Source organism: Pan paniscus, chromosome 7 (assembly GCF_029289425.2).
Source record: "Pan paniscus chromosome 7, NHGRI_mPanPan1-v2.0_pri, whole genome shotgun sequence".
NCBI classification, from domain to species: domain Eukaryota; kingdom Metazoa; phylum Chordata; class Mammalia; order Primates; family Hominidae; genus Pan; species Pan paniscus.
In genome coordinates, this window is record NC_073256.2 from 65,176,868 (window position 1) to 65,200,126 (window position 23,259).

Sequence of the window (23,259 nt, forward strand, 5' to 3'; positions counted from 1 at the left end):
GGTTTCAGTGAGCTGGGATTGTGCCACTGCACTCCAGCCTGGGTGCAGAGTGGCACTCCAGCCTGGGTGAAGAGTGAGACTCCATCTCAAAAATAAAAATAAAAATAAAAATAAAAGAACATACCCTTTCTGTCCAAATCACACTTCTACACAGTTGCTAATCATTCCTATCAAGTAAGTCTCCATACCCTTTCTGTCTAAATCACACTTCTACACAGTTGCTAATCATGCCTATCCAGTAAGTCTCCATAAAATGCAAAAGAGGGCAGGGTTTGGTGCACAAGGAGGGTGTATTAGTCCCTTTTCACGCTGCTGATAAAGACATACCTGAGACTGGGAAGAAGAGGCTTAATGGACTTACAGTTCCACATGGCTGGGGAGGCGTCTCAATCATGGTGGAAGGCAAGGAGGAGCAAGTCACCTCTTACATGGATGGCAGCAGGCAAAGAGAGAGCGCCTGTGCAGGGGAAGCCCTGTTTATAAAATCATCAGATCTCATGAGACTTATTCACTATCATGAGAGCAGCATGGGAAAGACTTGCTTCCATGATTCAATTACCTCCCACTGGGTCCCTCCCACAACATGTGGGAATTCCAGATGAGATCTGAGTGGCCACAGAGCCAACCATATCAGAGGGCATGGAGGCTCTGCATCCTTTTCCCCATACCTCACCCTACTTTATCTGTATCCTCTGTAACATCCTTTACAATAAACCAGTAAACTTGTTTCCCTGAGTTCTGTGAGCTGTTCCAGCAAATTATTTGAACCCAAAGTTGGAGTGAAGGGAACCCCAACTTGAAGCCAGTCAGTTCTGGAGGCCTGGACTTGTGACTTGTGTCTGAAGTGGGGACAGTCTTGGGGATTGCGTCCTCACCCTGTGGGATCTGATGCTATCTCTAACTAGATAATATCGGAATTAAGTTGGAGGATGCCCAGCTGGTGTCCACTTCTTGGTGTAGGGGAAAACCCCCATGCATTTCATCCCAGAAGCTTCCTTGTGTTGAAGATTGTTGCTGTGGTAGTGTGAAAGCAGAGAATAAACACAGTTTGAGTTTTTATTATAAGCAAACTAAGCTGGAGACCATGGTGGGGAGGAGGTGTAGGGAGCAAGAAATAGTGAGGTTTTTTTAGTTATATAAAATATGATGTGCTCGTATAATGCTTGATGGAACTATGGTGTACAAACAACAAACAAAAAATTTAGGTCTCTGAGCATCATAGGCAAGAAAGTATGTCAGCATACCAAACTTTCCAATAAAAAGGAGGGGATTGTGTAATAAATAAGTCTTCATGACTTATTCTTAGCCACATTTCTAGCAAGACTTCTGATCCCAAGCTAATTGATCTGTCATCTCTTAACCTGCCAGTGAGGTTGGGGCTGTGCAGCCTTTGGAAGCAGCAGAGTGACTCTAACGTCCTGGTTGTGAAAAAGCACTCTGCAACTCCATGTCTATGCACTATCACTTTGTGTCTCCTTCAAGTTCATGTCTTTAATACTGTCGTATGTTCACAGTGGATAACTGTCACACCTTACACCTCTCCTCTGACTGTTTTAGGTCTATGTATCCAACTGTCTACATGATACTACACGATATATTCTTTTTTTTAATTGCTTCAGTTAGACTGATTTTCTCTAAGAATTGCAAAAAACGGAACCATAAACAGTTTAAAATAAAAGACTGCAAATCAAGAGGTAGGAACAGCTTCAGGGTTGGCTTGATTCAGCAGTTCAATAGTGACATTAGACACCTAGTTTCTTTCTGTTTCTTGCTCAGCTTTCCATCCTAAGCTGGTTTTCTCTCATGGTCCCCAGATAAATACCAGGAAGTAACCATGGTGCTGTGCTTTGTGTTTGGGGAGAAAAATTTGAGTTTATTCTCTTGTAGAGGATCAGGAAAGTGCCAAGGTTGTTGCAGCTTGACTTTGTTCCTATTTCAATGACCATGAGACAGGCTTCCCGTCTTCTGATGGTTGTGCTTCTTGGAAAAATGAAAGCATTGCATTCCTAAAAGAGAGTATCTTCTCAGTCTTACTTGCTGTTAATGATGATTTTCAAGTACTTTGATGAAACGCATTGAGACTGCTTTCTAGTCTGTGCCAGCAAATCATGTGATGGCAAAGACTGAGTGTGGACCAACTTCTCTTCAGACAGAATTTAACTGATTCATGTGAGTGATACTTTTTCCCACCCAGAGAGAGGAAGAGTTGCTTTTAGTAGCTTTTTCAGAAAATAAAGAAATTTCAGTCTGCATAAACTTTCATTAAAATTTATCTCTAAATTCATTGGCCCAAAATGAGTCATATGTCCAATAGCAAAACAATAAATTGTAGCAAGAAATGAGATTTTCTGATTAGAGTAGGCTTAGTCTATGTTTAACTTCTGGGTAGAGGCAGACATAAAAATAGCCTCTCAGAACAACAAAAGCTATGTCAGGTAGGCATGGAGCTGACCAACAATTAGGGTGCTTATGAAGGCAAGGGATTTGGGCATTGAGAAGGTAACACCTAGAAAATTAAGTAATAGGCAAATCTAACTGAATAAATCTAAAAGTTTATGTTTTCCCACAGTTAGTCTTTCTCATCTTGGTCAATGACAACACAGTCCACCTAGTTCTACAATTACAACAACAATAACAAAAACAACTAAGCAGCACTCTCTTCTTTCATTGTATTGCTACTCTCATATGGTTGTATGCGAATCCACACGACTCCTGCTCTAATATACTGACACCTCCCCATTCAACCCCTTCTAGTGACAGGTCATCTATTACATGGTTTGTCATATAACTTCTTAACATGCTTCCACAAGGATGCTGTCTGGTCCATTCTCCAAAGATCCTCTCCCTCCCAGATCTTAGGTATAGCTGGCAGGATCAAGATTTGGAAATAAGGACTGTGTAGAAGTGGACTCGAGATATAAACTATAGATTTGCCTGCTGTTCTATCGCCACTACATGCAATAAATAAAAATGGCCTTATCTTCTCTATTTATGACAGATTTCCCATTCAAATGAAAATGTGTCAAAAATATTCTACTTGATGAGTACTGTTTTTCAAAACTGATCAAGGTAATAGATCATCCAAGTTTTTAAGTTATTTGATTTGGTTGCTAACTTCATATGTGATGAAAGAAATTTTCTTTCTTCAGAAGACTTTAACCACTACCAAATTATAAAGCCATTCAGGAATGTCTATATTGATTGTAGTGCTAATATTATAAAACAAATAAACAAAAACAAAACAAAGCAAACTCAATTAACTATACTCCTCACCAATTATTATACAAAAGAAAAACTGTTATCAAGGAAAATAACAAGAGGTCATGAATGCTGACTAGACCATTAAGATTCTAAGCTTCTATTAGAGTATTATAGCGAAACTGACTCCCTCTAGCATGTGTGTGAATTTCATTGATTCCACATCTCTTCCTGTTTAATGATGATGTCAAAATGATTGTTTATACGTCTGCATTTTACTGGCTATATTGTTATCTGTCACTGTTCTTGATGTCAGGAAATTGTAATTCTGGCTCTAGCTTTTTAAATACCAGGTACGTGATTTGGAGTGATTTGTTAAGCTTTCCCGGACTTTAGCATGTGTAATTGTTTATGTTCTTTCCAGTGTTCCAGTTGTTGTAACTCAATAAACATGTTATGTTTACAACTAAGCAAACACTGAAGTCCTTTTGCAATTGTTTCATATTATTTTAAAATCGTATTTTTTTATAATTGGTATCTATTTTTTTACTCCTTGATTTTTCTTCTTCTTTTCAAGATTTTCATCCTTGATTATGCTACTACAGGTCTACATTATTCCCCTTAAGAGCCATGTAACACCGGATGAGTAAGGGCAGGCTGAGGGAGAGAGGGTCTCTTTACTTTGTGGGTGCTGTATGATGCAATGTAGATTTCTTTTAGAGGTCACTTCATTTTGTATTTTTCCAGCAACATTTCTTTTTCACTTATACTGTCACTGCTGCATTCATGTTACTATTTCAGTAGTATTTTTTATTTTTCCATGTTATGAAAAACCAAAGGATTGAGAAGAAACATTCTGTATATTGGTTGACTAGTATTTTATGCACCTCAAGATATTTTCTTATTTAATAATTGAATTGTCCTAGAATATTGGCATCAATAGCTTGAAGTTACATATGAGAAAGTAGGTTAAGAGAAATTGATTTGTTAAAGTGAAAATAGCCATATGCCCTGTGGCATGATCAGAATTTTAACTGTTTTGTTTTCACCAAAGAAAACACTCTTTTTATGACTCTGAATAATGGAAAGAAAGGAAGCACTTTGGTGTCTCTTCAATAAGGACACTAATCATACAGAATCAGGGCCCCACTCTTATGATCTCATTCAACCTTAATTACCTCATTTAGGCCCTATCTCCAAATACAGTCACAGTGTAGGGTAGGGCATGAACATAAGAACTTTGAAGGGACACAATTCAGTCCATAACACATACTGATGGACATTTAGGCTTTGAGGCAGGAGATAGCAGGAGCCATATCTATGAAATTTGTAAACTGCCATGTTGCTCACTGCAGTGTCTTTTTTTTTTTTTTTTGAGACAGGGTCTTGCTGTCACTGAGGCTGGAGTGTAGTGGTGCAATCTCAGCTCACTGCAACCTCCTCCACTTCCCAGGCTCAAGTGATTCTCGTGCCTCAGTCAGCTGAGTAACTGGGACCACAGGCGTGCACCACCACACCCAGCTTAGAGTTGGGGGTTTCACCATGTTGCCCAGGCTGGTCTCAAACTTCTGACCTTAAGTATTCCACTAGCCTCAACCTCCTAAAATGCTGGAATTACAGGCATGAACCACCATGCCTGGCCAATTTGGCGTCTTTATGTTAATAGGCAGTGAGGGTCACTAAAGGTCATTTTTGTCCCATCTTCTGATTTCCACAGGCTTCTTCACTGCGCCCTGTTTTGATCAAATCCTACTGGGATCAGCGAGGTTGCCAACAGGGTGGGGACCAGTGCTGGAAAAACAAGGCTTGCTGATCCCCTACCTATAAAAGCCTAATATACCTCTATCTACGAATCTATCTACATCTATCTATCCTTTTTTTTTTTTTTTTTACTGCTCATGGGTTTTGTGTTCTATCTACCCCAAAGTAATCAAAATATTATTTTTTTCCCTTCGGTTGCAACTTCAGCATTTTTGTCTAAGGTCTAGTTTGAAAAGCATTTTCTCCCATCTGTTCAGTTTTCTTTTTCTTAGTAGTCCTTTTTGAAGACAAGTTTCTTGTTTTGATGAAGCCCAATTTATCTGTTTGTTCCTTTATAGCTCATGCTTGGTGCTGTATCTAAGAAATAGTTGCTGAAACCAATGTCACAAATATTTTTGTTCTAGAAGTTTTATAGTTTTATTTTGTTGTAGAAGTTTTATAGTATTGTTACCAAAACACCAGGGATTTGGTCCAGGTCCTGCTGCTCCCTGCACAGAAAGCCAATGACTGAGACAGTGAGTATTGTCAAAGAAGAAGGCTTTAATCAGGTGCTGCAGCCAAGGAGATGGGAGCACAGTTTCAAATCCATTTCCCTGATGGACTAAAGCTAGGGGTTTATATAGCAGGGAAGAAATGTAACAACGTGTAAGAAAACAGAAAGTAGGGAGGGGCAAGGAAGCAATCATGATGAATGAGAGGTCCAGTGTCTCATTGTCTGGATGTGGTGATGTGGTGAGTTTTAGTGCTTTGATACTTTTTTTTAGAGGCCTGAAGGTCCTTTCCTGAGGAAGGAACTCAGATAAAACAAATAATAAGTTTTGACCTTTAAGAAGAAAAGGGTCAATTTCTATGTTTATCAAAAGAAACAAAAAACTAACTATGGGACTAGTGGGTCAGTTTCAGTTTTAGGTGCCACATTTAGATCTATGAATATTTTTAGTTAATTTGTACATGTGGATTAAGATTTGGATTGCAATGATTTAGTTGCACATATATGTATATACATATGGATCTACTTCTGAATTTCTATTATTTTTCTTCATCTATTTTTTCTATTTTTGTGCTATTTATCATTCTGTCTTGAAGACTGCAGCTTTATAAGAAAGCTTTGAACTCAAAAGTCTTGCAACCTTGTGAAAATCACTTATTTATTCTAGTATATTTTCTTTTGGTATATTGCATTGGGTTTTCTAGATAGGTGAGCAAGTCATCTGCAAAAAACACAATTTTACTCCATTCTAAACATGTTAACATTTCTTTCCTTAGCTTATTGAATTGATTGGAACCTCCAGTTACCGTGTGGAATAGAAGGGGTGAGAGAAAACATCTCTATTTGTTCCTAATCTTAGGAATTAAACATTCGTTCTTTCATGCTAAGGATTCTTAGTTGCAAGTTTTTTGAAGATGCACTTTATAAAGTTAAGAAAGACGTATTGTATGAGTTTTTATCATGAAAGGATGATAATTTTTTTCAAATGATTATTCTACATATATCAAGATTACCATAGTTATATTCTCATTTTTGGTTTTTAAATATGGTACATTATATTGATTGATATTTTACCATTAAACCATCCTAGCTTTTCTATCATAACCCAAAATTAGTTGCAATACTTTATCCTTCATATATAATTATTAAATCCACATTGTTAAAAATTGGATTCGTACTTTTGCATCTCTGTTCATGAGAAATATTGTTCTGTAGTTTTCAGTAATGTCTTTGCAGTAGTGATATGAGGGTAATGAGGCCTCAAAGAATGTTTAGGATGTATTCCATCCTTTTCCATTTTCTGCAAAGGTTACCACAGAATTTTTATTATTTCTTCCTTAAGTTTTGGGTAGAATTCACTAGTAAAACCACATAGGCCGGAAATTGTCTTTGTCAGGTTTTACTGCAGTTTCTTTAATAGATTTGGGGTTTCAGATTATCTATTTCTTTGTCAGTTATCTTTTTTAGTTTGTGTCTTTCAATGCATTGGTGCATTTCATCTAAATTATTCAATCTGTAGGCAATTGGCTTCCATAATACGTTCTTATTGCATTTTTAATACCTGTAGAATCTGTTGTAGTGTTACCTCTATCCCTGATATTGCTTATTTTTGTATTCTATTTTTATGCCTTATCTAGTCTGTCTACAAGTTTATTGATTCTATTGATCTTCTCAGAGAATAAGTTCTCAGTTGTCTTGATTTTCTCTGTTTTGGTTTTGTACTTCATTTATTTTTCTGCTTTGGTTTATATAATTTTCTTTCTCTTGCTTTCTTTGGGTTTAATTCTCTGTTTTTAATATAGCTTTCTAAGGAGGAAGCTGAGGTTATTACATTTTGATATTTCTTTCTTCCTAACATAGGTGTTAAGTGTTACAAATTTTCTCTAAGTCCTGCTTTAATGGCTTCCATTGATTTCTGAAATGTTTTGTTTTCATTTTTCCTCAGTTCAAAATATTGTGTTTTCTTTTTCATTTTTTTCTTTAATCTGTGGGTTATTAGAAGTGAGTCAGTAGTTTCCAAATATTAGCAAATCTTTCAGGGATTTTTCTTTTTTATTTCTAACTTAATTCTATTGTGGAAAGAGAACAAAATCTGCATGAAAAATCATCTCAAATTTATTAAAATATGTTTTATCCAATAATATGGTCTTTTTTATTTTTCTCTGTGCAAGATTCTTTATTTTGCTACTGTTTTTGCAGTGTTCTATAAAAACAATTGGGTCAAGTTGTTTGAATATGTTGTCTAAGTCTTCAATATTCACTTATTTTGTGTCAACTTGTTGTATCACTTTTTGAGAAACAAGTATTAAAAGCACAAAATCTAATTGTTGATTTGTCTATTTCTACTTTTAATTCTGTCATTTTTGTTTAACATATTTTGTGTGCTTCATATATTTTAGGTGCATATATATTCTTAATTATTAACTTATTGGAGATAGTATGATTCTATGTGGTATTCTTTTTATGATCTGTTACACAGGTCTGGAGCATTTCTCAGTCTAGGACAAATTATTCCCTTTTATTGAAACAAGGCTTATTTGTAAACTTCACCCAACCACACTTTTGTGAATTATAAGTTTTCTCCTTTTAGCTGTTGGGAATAGGCACTATCTCTGGTCCTGTGTGAGTGGCAGATGCTACTTTTATTTTTTTGCTTGGCCCTTTTCCAGACCTAAGGTATTTTTCTCAAATGCATTTACTGATCGATTTTCTGCTAAATACTTGAGGGAAATCCGCTGCAAATCTTCAGGTTCTCTCACTGTGCGGTGCTGTTTGGTCTAGGATTTTGTCTCAGAATCTTTTGCCAGCCTGGTTTCCCCAGACTTCCAGCTCTATCTCCTCAAGTCAGGAAATTTGCCAGACTGTGTGTGGATTCCCCCATCCTGTGCCTGAAAATGCTCTCAAAATAATAAACCAGGCACTAGGGGCTAACATCATCTGTTGATTATGTCTCCTGGCTCACTGTCTGGCTTTGTGTGACTCTTGTGGTGGTTGATTTGAAACCAACCCCATAGTCCAATAGACTGGTCTTTTGGATAAACATAGAAAGTGACCTTTCTGGTCTTAAGGCTTGAAACTCATAGATGTTTATCTGAGTTCCTTTCTCAGGAAACAACCTTCAGTTCTTTCAGAAAAGTATCAAAGAACTGAAACCAGATCACTGCACCAAATGCTGGTTTCCTCATTCACCATGATTGCTTCCTTGCCCCTCCCAAGTTTCTGTTTTCTTACACATTGTTACATTTCTTCCCTGGTATATAAGCCCCTGGTTTTAATCAGCGAAATGGATTTTAGATTGATCTCCCATCTCCTCAGCTGCAGCACCCAATTAAAGGTTTCTTCCTTGGCAATACTTGCTATCTCAGTGATTGGCTTTCTGTGCGGAGAGCAGCAGGACCTAGACAAATTGCCTGGTGTTTCAAGAACAGGTTTTCCTTTTCCTACATAATTGCACTAGCCAGGAAATCTAATAAAATGATGAAAAGTAGTGGTGACAGAGGACTACATGGCCCTACTTCAATCTTGTGAAAACTGCATTTTATGTTTTATTATTTAGTAACATGTCAGCTACAGATTTCGTTGTGGATATCTTCTACTATATTAAGGAACTTCCCTTCTAGTTTTGGTTAATCAAGATTTTAAACAATCATGGTTGTTAAATACTTAAATTTTTTCTTCATTCATAAGATAGTCTTATGATTTTCTCCTGTAATCTGTCACTATACTAATATTGAATAGTTTCAAACTTTCAACTAAACTTGCACAACTTGATTAAACTTCATCATGATGTATTATATGTTATAAAACAATGTGAACCGATATACTAATACTTTATTAGTAATTTGTATATATGTATACATTGTTAACTTTGTGAGTCTGTAATTCTGTTCACCTATAATGTCAGGTTTTTGTGTAAGAATTAGACTAGTCTCATATAATGAAGTAAGAGTTTTTTTTTTTTTTTCTGCAGGAAGTGTGTACAAGGCTTCTGATTCCTCTAGTGTTACCTTGTATTTGGAGCACTGTTTTGCTTGTGACAGTTTTGCTTTATTGAGTAATCCTGTCTTACTTTCTGCTTTAAGTTTTCTCTATGAGATTGCACTTCAAAAAGGTTCACTTTCTGTATGTTTTGCCATACACAGAGGTAGACTCCTGTTCTTCTGTTCCTTGTTCCCCAATGCATACCATCATTGGTGATTCATGTACAATTTTCCATTCCCACTAGTAATATGCAAGAGTTAAATGTACTTTTTGAAAAGCCAATTTATATTTAAAAAAACGATAGTGAATAGATAAATGGTAAAATGTAGAAAAAATTAGAGGGTAAGGCCTTGAAAATTTTTTTTTATTTGTTAGATACACCAAAATATATTAGTAGCCAGTGCCTTGTTGAAATACAGTATGTTAAATCCATTGTTTTTAAATTGAATAAGTGAACAATCCAGAAAGGAAATCTTTTCTAAATTCTTGGGTTAGAGGTCATGTATTTCTAGTTAAACCTTAATACGTAAATAAAACATTTTATAAACTGACTATGTCTACTTAACATTTTGAAGAATATTCAAATATACTTCTAAAATAGGTATGAGTAGCAGATTCTTCATGTAAAAATGAACCTGTTTAAGAAGTATTTTATGAAAATATTAGTTGGGTGTTGGATTCTACCACCACAATCAGACTCTTACCAGCCCCAAGATTACTCAGCTTACACTCTCTTGCATCTACCTGTTCATGATCCTCATAATTAGGAAGCAGCTGTTTCTGGCCTTCTTCCACAGCAACTGTCAACTGCAAATGGGATATAGAAGATCAGGAAAAGTGAAAGATTGCTTCGTGCCAATGACAGGATACCATTAGTCTTATAGAGATATAGTATCTACACTTTACATCAGAACCTTATAATTGGTTTATTTCTGTCAGAGAGTGAGTCACTGTCTTAGGCCATTCAGACAGCTTTAACAAAAACAACATAAACTGGAAGGCTTATAAACAATAGAAATTTATGTCTCACAGTTCTGAGGGGAATTTCAAGATAGAGATCCCGCCTGTGTTCTAGTGATGCCCACTTCCTCACAGACACCTGTCTTCCCACAGTGACCGCACATGGCACAACTGGCACAGGGTCTCTCTTGTAAAGGCATTGATCTCCTTTATGAGGGCTACACTCCCATGACTTAATCACATCTCAAAGGCCCCACTTCCTCAGATCATCACCTTGGGAGTTAGAATTTCAGCATATGAATTTTTGGGAGACATAAATATTTAATCCATCTCAATAAGGGGCTTATAATTTTCTTTTAGAATAAAGTCATGGGTATGTGAGTAGGCATATATCCAGCTATAGTCCATGGTCTCTCTATATTAAGATCAAATATTAATAATCAAGTGATATGTTTAAAGCAATGTGAGTTATTAATGAACAGCTATGTCAGGTTCTTAACTATATGACTTCCTTTACTTCTAAATTACACAATACAAAATGAAGGTATATACATCAACTATAGCCTCACTTTTAAATGAAGTAGGAGAATGATTACTAGGGCTTTCTTTTACAAGGTTGTTTATTTTGCCTTTAAACCCATTTATGCCTAGTGTTTCATTATTGGAACACTAAGCTTGTGGGAGTTATTTATATGCTACTGCTCAAGGTCATCACCAAGGTCTGATTTTCCACAAATAAAATTTGCAACCTTTGGTATAAATGGGTTAAGAATTATACAGGGGAAAGAAAACCTGAGTGACAGTTATATGGTGATTTAAATATTTATAAAAATATCAACTATTTTATTTCAAATTCATGCATGAATTATTTATTTAACTGAGTTTAAAACCCAGGAAATGTAAAATTAATTGAAGCAGTGATCTGTAAATGTTAAGCCTCCACAAATTATATAAGATTTTTTTTTCTCTACATAAGCCCCAATGGCTGAGAAGAAAAATACAATAAAGTGAATAACATTCAACTGAAATATCCCATGGGAGAGGCAGCATTTTATTATTTCTGTTTAATTTAAAGATTTGATACCTTTTTTCTCATTCTATAAGTTAATAATGGTGGAATCCAATTGGATTAAAAACAACCTTTTCAAAAATCAGGGCACAAATACTTTTCAACAACAAATATTACACATAATAAATGTGATTATCTTGAAAATTGATACAAATGTGGAGAGCTTATGTGGAATGATATTTCACTAGCTAAATATACAGTAAAATATCCACAGGGGTGGAGTACCAAGGGTGCCGTTACAGGTTGAGGAGTCTACAAGTGACTGCAATATTATCAACTTGAGGGAGAATATAAAATTCAGTACAACTTTAGATTTGGTTTATTTTATTTTTATTTGATTTATTTACTATTTTTATACTTATGCAGTAAGTCGAAAGATTCTTGGAGCATAATATTGTGATGAAAAATGCTCTAATAAAAAGAAAATATTGCTTCATTTAAATATTTCTCAGAGTAAACTTTAGAATTAATATTAAAAATATAAGTCAGTGGCTCTTGTCATACTACTCTTATTTGAAACTTCTATGTTAACACGGTTCATAGTCACAGAAAAGTGACAAGAATAACCCCATGGTTTTCCACATACCGTTTACCCAGCTGCTCCAAATGTGAATATTTTATGCATGAGCTTTATTATTCTGTCCATCCACCCATCCATCCATCCATCCATCCATTTGTCTGACATCTCTCTCCCTCTCTCATTAATAATTTATCTTTTTTATTTTTTTCTAAACTATGTGAGAATAAGTTGCAGGTCCACTTTCTGTTTACCTTAAATAGTATATGTTACCTAGGAACATAAGTGTTTTTTCATAAAACAATAAAATTATAAAAATCACGAAACTAACACTGATATCATACTATCAAACAATATGTAGGCTTTATAAAAAATTTTGTCATTTATTAACAAATGCATTTAAAGGCAAACTCACTTTTTCCATAAAAGAGAACATTTAACTTCTATTTTAAATATTCCCTTTTATTTTCAGGAATTTTAAATTTTTTTCTGTCTAGTTATTTTGGTAACTGGAAAATTGATCAGAATAATACAGTTCTGCATGACATCCTCATAGTACATACCAGCCAAGATTCATGTTACCAATTTTGGCTGCATTAAAACTTCCATCATTCTTCATGCACCTTGTTTCCAAGTCACAGGATTTTTCTGTCATTTGGAATAACCAGGTCACACACAGATTTAGGGGGTTAGGAAGTTTCAGTGAATAGCCTTTTTTTTTTTTCCTACCTGGATTCTGAATACATAAAGAAATACAAGGAGGCTGGGAATGGCGGCTCATGCCTGTAATCCCAGAACTTAAGGAGGCAGAGACAAGCGGATTACTTGAGGTCAGAAGTTCGAGACCAGCCTGGCCAACATGGTGAAACCCTGTCTCCACAAAAAATACAAAAATTAGCTGGGCGTTGTGGTGCTTGCCTGTAATCCCAGCGCTTTGGGAATCCATGGTAGGCAGATCACTTGAGGTCAGGAGTTTGAGACCAGCCTGGCCAACATGGTGAGACCCCATCTCTACTAAAAATTAAAAACTTAGCTGGGTGTGGTCGTGTGTGCCTGTAATCCCAGTTACTCAGGAGGCTGAGGCATGAGAATTGCTTGAACCCAGGAGGTGGAGGTTGCAGTGACATGAGATGGTGCCACTGCACTCCAGCCTGGGCGATAGAGCAAGACTCCATCTCAAAAAAAAAAAAAAATTAGAAAGAAATACAAGAAGATTAAAGAGAGCAATGTGTCACTTTTAAATTAATGGAGTCTACGCTGGGGAATATGGATTTAAATCTATTAGTCACTGAACTTGCTAATAAATGTCCCAGAATTAGGAAAGCCTAGTACTCTAGTAACAGGCAAAGAGGGACAACCACATGCCTTTTTGTAAGGGGGAAGTCCCTTTAAAAACTATCACATGGCCTTTTGACACTTTGGACATAAAACATTAACCATTTTAGAAAACATTTTTCAAAAAATGTAATTAATTGCTGGACTGAATTTGCAGGCAATTACACATCGAATATGATTCTGCTGAGGAGAAAAATCACTAGAATGGTAAATAGACCAAAAGCATTTATCCAGAACAGAGAAAAATTTACAGAAAATCAGATGTAATAAAGAATGTGATTCTATTTTTGATGCTTGACTACTGATAGATTCCAAGCTCCACTTCTCCTACTTTCCCTTGTGCCCCATATGTCATCACAGTAATTAGAAAGTTCAGAAGCTCCTTCTTTGAATGCCAGAGAAGAGCTTCAAACAACACAAACTGTGCTTGTGAGCCCTCGCCTCAGGCCAGACCCCAGCCATAAGAAAAACAGAACCACAGTACCTTTCTTTCAAATGAACCTCCGTGGGAGTCTCACGACTTCATAGTCTCCTTTTTTGAAAGGATGGTCTTCAAAAAATGATGCTGGGAAAACTGGAATTCCATGTGCAAAAGAAAGAACTGGACTCTTATCTTACACCTTATACGAAAATTAATTCAAAATGTACTGAAGACCTACTGGTAAAATTTAAATCATAAAACTCCTAGAAGAAAACATAGGAGAAAAACTTTTTAACATTGGACTTGGCAATGATTTTTTGGATAATGACATAGAAAGCACAAACAACAAAAGCAAACACACAAATGATACTGCATCAAACTTAAAAATGTCTGTGCATCAAAGGAAAAATCAACAGAATGAATAGAGAACCCACAGGATGGAAGAAACATCTGCAAATCGTATGTCTGACAAAAGCTGAATATCCAGAATACATAAAGCAATCCAAAATATATAGTAGCAACTTAACACCAAAAAAACAGATAACTAGATTAAAAACTGGGCATTTGTCCACAGAAGATATTCAAAAGACCAGCAATCACATGAAAAGGTATTAAAAATTATGAATCATTAGATAAATGCAAATCAAACCTACCTCTCACCCATTAGGATGGCCACCATCAAATAAACAGGACATAACAAATGGTGGTAAGGATGTGCAGAAATTGGAACACTTGAACACTCTTTGGGGGAATGTAAAATGGTGCAGCAGTTACTGTGGCAAACAGTTTGGAGGCTCTTTTAAAAAGTAAAGATAAAATTATCATATGATCTGGTAATCCTATTTCTGGGTATATATCCAGAAGAATTGAAAACAGAATCTCAAGGAGATTATTTGTGCAACAATTTTCATTGCAGTATTATTCACAATAGTTAAGAAAAAGACAATGTGCTAAGTGAGATAAGTCGTACACAAAAAGATAAATACTGAGTGATTGCACTTATATGAGGCAGCTAAAGTAATCAAAATTATAGAAACAGACAGTAGAATGATGGTTGCTGGGTGCTGGGAAAGGGGAAAATGGGAAGCTGGTGTTCAATGAGTATAGAGAATCACTTTTGCAAGGTGAAAAAGTTCTAGAGATCTTTGCACAACAATGTGAATATAGTGAGCATTACTGAGCTTTACTGAGCATTACTCACCGCAGTTAAGAAAACAACAGCAACAATTTATGTTTCAGCATGATAGAACATATCCTTGGGTCCCACAATACCTGTGGTCTGCCCAGGTGGCTTCTCTCTGAGGTTTGTATTGGGTGGATCACCATCAAAGCTATCACTTCATCCAGAAGAATTTGATTGTTACCTACCAGGTATCAAGCACTGTTCTAGGTTTGGAAGTTACGCTGTTAAACCAGGCAATTCTCTATACTATTACGAATACACTGTCAAACCTGTAACACTATACTTAGAATTCCTCTTAGTTGACTTGTTTGACAATCTTAATCACCCAAAGTTTCAAAGCTCCTACTTCTTCTGAATTGTATCCTTACTATTTCACACTCTCTTTTGCAATCCTTTACATTTGAACTAATGCACGTTGAACAAATTATTTATGTAACTACTGGCTTTAGGTGCTGCAAAAAGCGTTTAGTTACCAAAATTGTAAACAGAAAGTTTTAGGAAAACTAACAACAACAACAAAAAAACTTTTCTCAAGGTAATTAATGTTCACCAAAAGGACTTTCATCATTCACAAAATATCATCCATGCTCTTGAATTTTGAAGATTTTTAGTAAGGAATGACATTAAACTCTCTTTTTGTTTCTTTTCTCAGCTTTGTTTAGATACATCTGTGATATCACAGCAATTGTAAAACAAAATACTTGTCTTGACATATCGCATTAGTGGGAGAGAGAGACAGTAAGCAATTAAATTTTAAAATTTAAAATTTAATTAAAATTTTATTAAAATTTAAAATTTTAATAAAATTTTATTAAAATTTAATTAAAATTTTAATAAAAATTAAAATTTAAAATTTTAAAATTTTAAATTAATTTAAAATTTAATTTCACTATGTAACAAGTATATAAGGAAATAAAATTACATGACAATTTTAGAAAACATTGAGGAATCCCTTTCCAAAAACATATTTGTGTTAAAACCAGAGCAAGTAAAGAGCCATTCATTGAAACAAAAACAAAAACAAAAACCAAAAAAACAAAAAACACTGGAAAATAGTTTATAATAAATGTAAAGTTTTAATAATATTTTGAAAATATTGGAAACTTTTTTAGCTCCTTTTCTGAATTTTCAAAATTTTATTTAATGAATCTGTATTACCCCCTGTAATGTAGAATCTTACATTTAAATTAGGAAAATATATTAAAACTTTATAATTTAACTGCTACTGTTTTTGACAAATACGATTCCTTGTTAACAGGGCTTAGATATTAACGATGCTTTATCTGTCAGAGTGCATTATTAAATGCATGCTTATCCATGCCATGTATATGCAAAATAAGATTTCGTTTACACAGGAAATCTTAGAAAATCTGTTTTTTTCTGAAACTTCTGTTTCAAGAGTCATTTATTGTCTGATATGTTTGGCTTGTCCAAAAGGAATTTCCTATTGGAAGAGACAAAAAAGTGAGCCTTTATACTATGTCACCACTGCTACTGCATATATATTGTGATTCTTCTTTAGTAACCTAGTTCTTCCATGCAATACAATGTATCTTGAAATTGTATTTTTAAGTTATGTCTTTATGTTTACTGAAGTGAATTATGCTTTTAAATTAATAAGCTGAAAACATCTGAAGGACACTGACAACATGCCTGCACTGGGTTAGCAGAGCTGGATGTGCCAACAGTGGGATCACATTATTCATGTGACAAATGTCCTGTCTTGAAAGTTTCTAAGGAAGCTTACTTCCAGATTTACTTTTTAAATCTGTTTGAATAATACTATATAAAATTTATCAGCAAAATATTTAGATTTTAGATTATTCAAAATGTGGATAAAAGAATAGAAGCTTATTTATCATATAAGTCCTGCTTATAATTAGTGTGTATCTGCTTTTTTATTGCAATTTTTCTCTGAAATTATTTTATATTAATAGATCAGTCAAATTAATTCACATTTAGTGTTAACAAAATTAATATTTGAATTGTATATTGATATAAGAGATTAAAGGAGTATTTTACACTTGAGAAATAAGGACATTTTCATCAGCTGAAAAAATTATAAGTGACAGAGAATTCATTCAGATGTTCATTTATTGATTTTTAATTGACTCAACAAATAGTAAATGCTGCATCATTTTAATTTTCAAAAGGAATCTTACTTCTCATTGAGAATATTAATTGGAACCGATAGTCAGAAATTGTTTTAGCATAAATGCTGGTCATATATTGTTCTGAACTTATATAACCAATATATAGAATTCAAAAGACAAATACACACCAAATATGTTATACAACTTATCTTCTAGCAATAAAGCTTGTGTAGAGAAAACAAGCCCTCTTTCAATAGATTCATTATGACTAAGAGTATTTTAGAAATGGCAAAACAGGAAATTGTGCACTTTCCCCTCATAAACTGTAATGCAAATTTCATGACTGAACATCAGTGAAATCCTTTTGATATGACTGAATTTGCAACGTTCTGCTGTTACAGCTATTCAAGGTAACTACGTGAAGTTAGAACTGTCTCTGGTGATGAAAATGATTTTCAATATACTTTCATATATAAAACTATATTGATGGATATTATATATTCATTTTTCTTCATGAATCCACAGATATTTATAAAGAGCTAGCTATGCAAAATTACTGTGTAAATATCATGGTTTAAATTTGAACAAAGCAGACAAGATCCAGCCAGCCAAGGTCAATTTGACCACCAAATTGACACCATAAATTTCTTTTGAAGTACAATGTCTCCTTCAATCTCATCCCACATGTGTGCAGAGGTGTGCCTGGGAGAAGGTAGATGCTATTCTCCGGGATGCTTTGTGCTAGGGAGGCAAATAATATCTCATATATGAATGCCATATATGGGGGAGGCATGGTGGGTGGTGGACTGACTGTTGGTGGCAACGTTGCTATTTCTGAAATGTCTTGATAAACTGAAGTGGAGGGATCTCCACATAGTGTGCCTATGGGTGTCAGTCTTATCATGTGTGCCAATAATTTACTGCATTGGAATTCAGTCACAGTTATGGCACAAAAAGAAATGTCCAACCGAACATCCTGCTAATGAAGGCAGAGTTGGTCTCAGAAAATAGTGGATGCAGAGATAAGAAATCTGGGAGCAGCTGCTTTTACCACTGGCTGATGATGCTAGACCCCAGGAACACATGGTGGAGACCTGGGTGGTGGAGTTGCAGTGTTTGGAAACCAAATGAATGAGAACAGCTCATTCTTAGAAGCAGACAGCAACATACAAGAGCTTGTCTAGGTTGTTGCGGAGGAGGTACCAATTCAATAATTTCATAAGTCCTACTTTTATCTTGCCATATAAGTTGATATTAAGTCCTCAAAATATGAGGAAAGTTGGGTTTGTATGAATGAACACCCTGCTGTACACTTCCTTTTACAGCTGCAGCAAGATATTTTTTGTGCAAATGTGTGACAAAGACTGGCAAAAGGACTCTCTCATCTCTACCATGTGTACTCCGCATCTGACCCCACTTCTCCATCTTCACTTTGTCTTTCTGCCACAGTATAGTGGGTTTTTATTAACTTTTTGCCTTGGTTCATTTTGTTCACACTCTGCCACATTCTTCTGCCATCTTCTCCACAGCTGCAGTTTCTTATTCTTTCAATGGCAACAGTAAAGTGAGCCGTGCCTTGATTCCTTGTGCCTTTGTTCATGATTTTTTCAATTTAACTCATATGTTTCAAAGCATGACCATGGGGTCAACTAAGTTCTTAATACATGTAAAAAGGTTACTTTGAAACCATCAAATCCTTGTCTGTCATGAACCTTATAAGATAAACTTGAAGCAAATACCTTGGAGGCTAGTGCACACGCATGTAGTTGATTTGGAAGGACTGATATGACCAGAGACTCATCTGTATCCATGTGGACACCAGCAATGGTATTACCATGTTTTCTTTTATTTTTCTAGTTTGTACTGCTAATTTGTACTCTTTGGAAAATTTGTGTCTTTGGACTAATATTATCAATTTTATAATTGTCAAATCTTTATCTTATAGAAGAGCCCAGCCTTGGAAAAGTGTTGAATAGTATAATGATCCAAAATAATTGGTTTGGTATATTTGCATTGCAACACTATCTGAGCACACCAATATATGTATAACAGATTAGACAAATCCAGTTTTTTCTGGGGATGTATGAAGAAGAAAATGAATTTGGAAATAGTGAGACAGGTAATTGCCAGAGCATCTATGTTTTAGTATTGTTTCTTGCTTATCTACCCATAAAGAAAATTGAAATTGGCTAGTAAAAGTAAAATTCCAATACAGTTAGATAATTGTAATACAGCATATAAATACCTAAAAGCTATATGCAAAGTTTGGTGATTTAAATAGAACTGTTGTACAAACACTACTGTTGTACCAACAATGGCTCTCAAATAGCTTTCAATCCAATTACCTCACTTTCATTAAAGATTCTTCATTTTTAAACTTTTCTTTAAATTATTTTCCAAAGAAATCAAATCTGTATAAGTTTAGTAAGGCTGCCATAACAAAGTACCTCAGAATTAGTGGCTATAAAAATAGAAATGTACTTTCTCACATTTCTGTAGGCTAGAAGTCTGAAATCAATGAGTGGGCCAGGTTGGCTTCTTCTGAGGTCTCTCCTTGACTTGTAGATGGCCATTTTGCCCTGCGTCTTCATAAGGTCTTTCTTCTGTAAATGTTAGTGTCCTAATTTCCTCTTCTAATAAGGATACCATTTATGTTGAATGAGAACACCTGCTAATGACCTCATTTTAATAACCTCTTTAAGTACCATATCTCCAAATACAGTAACATTCCAAAGTACTGGGCATTAGATTTCAATGTGTGAATTTTGGGGGAAGTGATTCAGTCCTTAACAATGATATATGCATATTTTAAACTAAAGCTTAAATGCCTGAATTCTACAAGCACATATATAACATAAGATCATGTGCGAATATGTGTATATTATATGCATCTACACAAACCCTGAACTGAAATCCATTAGGTAAAGAGCAACTGCTAGAATGAAAATGTTGCAAAACAATGTAAACTTAGCTAGAAGGCAGAATATAAAATTTTCAACCTACTATGCAAATGGTATTATAGATGGCTAGATGATTATTCTATTTTAGTTGGTCTTATTCTCCTTATGCTTTAAAAATTCTGATAAATATTAAACAACTATAGACATAACACACTCTCAGTAATTTTGAATTTATCATTAAGGATTGGATCTATGTTTCTCTGAAGACAAATGGAACTTGATGACTGAGCCTTAAACTTTGCAGTGTTAATAGCATCTTTTTCAAACTGATATGTGCTTTATAATATCAGAGAAACAAGAATCTTGACAACTACTCTAGTGCTTTCTCCTTTAAACCAGTTGTATGCCTACAAAGCTAGTCAGATTCCTAGTGAGATTATCTCCACAAATAGTTATGGCTTTTATTTTAGGCACATTATCTTTGTACTGTTGGTAGAGTCTAAATTCTGTATTTAATTGCACCATAAATATTAAAGGACTTCTTGTTCTATTAAAAGTTAATTTGTCATAAATTGAAAAGAATGATCAGTGTCCCCTGTGACAGAGTGAGGAAAGGCTGTTCTTCTCTACTATGGAAAAAAAAGTGTACATTAGCACCTTCTCTGTGCCCTCTGTAGGGCAATTATCAAAAGCTTTAAAATAAGCGTATGCTTAGATCAAGAAATTCCAGCATAAGAATCATCCTCCAGAAGTCTTATGCAAGTGTGTAGACAAATAGATGATAGATGATAGATACATAGATACATAGATACATAGATACATAGATAGATACATAGACAGGAAGAGAGAGATTTTGCCACAGTCCATTTTTGTTTGTTTGTTTGCTTGTTTGATTTTGTTTTTGCTTTTTGAGACAGGGTCTCACTCTGTCGCCCAGGCTGGAGTGCAGTGATGCGATCTTGCGTCACTGCAACTTCTGCCTCCTGGGTTCAAGCGATTCTCCTGCCTCAGTCTACCAAGTAGCTGGTATTACAGGTGTGCAACACCACACCCAAATATTTTGTGTGTGTGTGTGTGTGTGTGTGTGTGTGTGTAGAGACGGGGTTTCACCATGTTGACCAGGCTGGTCTCGAACTCCTGACCTCAAGTGATCCTCCGGCCTCAGCTTCCCCAAGTGCTGGGATTACAGGTGTGAGCCACAGTGCCAGGCCACAATATTGTTTTTAGAGTGCAAATTTAAAACAATTCAGTTTCCAAAGTAGAGGATAGGCTAACTAGACAACTATATACAATAAGTATCTCTATGTAATAGATTGTCTTGCAGTCATTGAAATTAAAATAGCCATATATTTATAAAACATCTTAAGTTGTTTATTATATATTATTAAATTAAAATTAAGACAGGCTAAAAACAAAACACTTAATACTCTCATACTATATAGTCTAACACCACACATACATATACACAGACATACATATATGCAGAAATGTGTGTATTTCTATTTATATAATTATGCATATATGTGTATATATATATGTGTGTTTATGTATTTATCAAGATAGTGCAAGAGAAAGACGGGTTTTATTGAGCAAGGGATTATTTATAATTTTTAAAGTTTTTTTATCTGCCCTCCCATTTGTTTTATAAAGTGTGTGTGCATGCACATGCTCTAGAATTACACTTGCACAATACTGTATAAAGAAAATGTATGTGTCTAAAGAAATAAGTAAAAGTAAAGTTAAAATACTTCTTTAGATTTCTGGCTGTTGGTCAATGGAGATTTATTACAGTAGTATTGACTTCCGAATGAACTGAGCCTATGTTCAAAATCCTCATCATGGTGTTGGAGCTGCGACTGATCTGATGCCTCTCGTCAGTTCCTTAGTTCCTTCTCGTCATCAGCAGTACACTTCAGGAAATATAACAAGCTATTTCTTACCTTTAATATTTCACACATGCCATTATTTTTTCATAGGGAAGCCTTTCCTATCTTTACACAAAACTAAGCTCTACCAATTAGTCTTTCAAATAATATGTTCTATTTTCAAAGAGTAGCTTACTGATTTTCCAATCTAAATTTAATTTCATAGTAATGATCTTATTTTTTAATATATGTTTTTGTTGTGTGAATAATTTGTTAAGTAGCTGCTGTACCCACTGGATTACAGACTCAATTAGGGTATGGATATGCCTCATATTCAGCATCAAATCGAATCTGCCATACAGAAAACAATAAATGTGTATTTGTGGGGGAAACAATTAATGGAATAATTTTGTTAACTTCATGCTTGAAGTTGCCTTCAGGCTGCCTTCAGGCTTGCCTTCAGGCTTTCAAAGATAGCAATTTTGCAGCAACTTTCATTATCACATTTTTTAAACTTTAAACTTGTAATTTTAGAACAACTAGTCTTTTCTTAAATATAAAATGATATAATACACAGGTAAGTTCAAATGATATTTAAGAAGTGCCTATCAAGACCAAAGTTAGCGGAAGGTATGAAATAATAAAAATCAGAGCAAAAATAAATTAAATAGAGGCTAAAAAATTAACACAAAAGACCAAAGTTTTAAAAACAAGTTTTCTTAAGAGATGTTACAATTGTGACAAAATGACGTTCTCTATTAAGGAAAATGATCCTCAAAATTCATCAGATAACGCTCCAAGTACAGATGCTAACAACAATAAGTCCTTAGAATCATCATTTGCAGTTAGTGATTTAACAGTAATAGAAGATGGCCGAATAGGAACAGCTCCAGTCTACAGCTCCCAGCGTGAGCGACGCAGAAGACGGGTGATTTCTGCATTTCCATCTGAGGTACCGGGTTCATCTCACTAGGGAGTGCCAGACAGTGGGCGCAGGTCAGTGGGTGCGTGCACCGTGCAGGAGCCGAAGCAGGGCGAGGCATTGCCTCACTTGGGAAGCGCAAGGGGTCAGGGAGTTCCCTTTCTGAGTCAAAGAAAGGGGTGACGGACGGCACCTGGAAAATCGGGTCACTCCCACCCGAATACTGCGCTTTTCCGACGGGCTTAAAAAACGGCGCACCACGAGATTATATCCCACACCTGGCTCGGAGGGTCCTACGCCCACGGAGTCTCGCTGATTGCTAGCACAGCAGTCTGAGATCAAACTGCAAGGAGGCAGCGAGGCTGGGGGAGGGGCGCCCGCCACTGCCCAAGCTTGCTTAGGTAAACAAAGCAGCCAGGAAGCTCCAACTGGGTGGAGCCCACCACAGCTCAAGGAGGCTTGCCTGCCTCTGTAGGCTCCACCTCGGGGGCAGGGCACAGACAAACAAAAAGACAGCAGTAACCTCTGCAGACTTAAATGTCCCTGTCTGACAGCTTTGAAGAC